Source organism: Buceros rhinoceros, unplaced genomic scaffold (assembly GCF_000710305.1).
Source record: "Buceros rhinoceros silvestris isolate BGI_N320 unplaced genomic scaffold, ASM71030v1 scaffold36793, whole genome shotgun sequence".
Classification (NCBI taxonomy): Eukaryota; Metazoa; Chordata; class Aves; order Bucerotiformes; family Bucerotidae; genus Buceros; species Buceros rhinoceros.
The window spans coordinates 20,368-20,809 of record NW_010404929.1 but is presented as its reverse complement, the minus strand read 5'-3'; the positions used below and the strand labels follow the sequence as shown (position 1 = coordinate 20,809).

Here is a 442-nt window from a genome sequence, read left to right as displayed (position 1 = left end):
ATAGTAGTGCAGTGTGGTTATTAAAGGTCTGGTGGGGCTTCACAGTCAGTCCCTTATTTTCATTGGGCTTTTTAATGTAAGTCATAAAAAAAAGTAGTGCTGCAGGCAGAAACTTGGCCTATGAGTTCTCTCTCTAGGAGTTTTACTGCACAAAAGAGAACTGACTTTTAGCTACGTGAGCATTTGAAAAAGCTTGGTTTATTCTTTCTACGGATTTGGTATATTAAAAATAGCTCTTGAAAATGTTTAGGCAGGAGGTCTGTAATATTGAGGACAAGATCACAAAACTTGAAGTGCAAAAATAGAAACACTTTGTTGTGCTTTAACAACATGATTCGTCAGAATAAAACACGGTTTGGGCTACATATTTTGTATTCTTGCAAGTCTGAAAATCATTACTGAAAATGAAGTGTAAGGGAGAGAGACAGATGGTTTTGGTTTA

The 442-nt window shown here is 36.2% G+C and overlaps 1 protein-coding gene across 1 annotated transcript in view; it reads left to right on the top strand.

Annotated features, from left to right (window-relative positions):
• The window catches only part of CRB1 (crumbs family member 1, photoreceptor morphogenesis associated), a gene marked incomplete at its 5' end in the record, with an annotated part of 44,172 nt that overhangs the window by 33,333 nt on the left and 10,397 nt on the right, over positions 1-442 (top strand). The window lies entirely within an intron of this gene.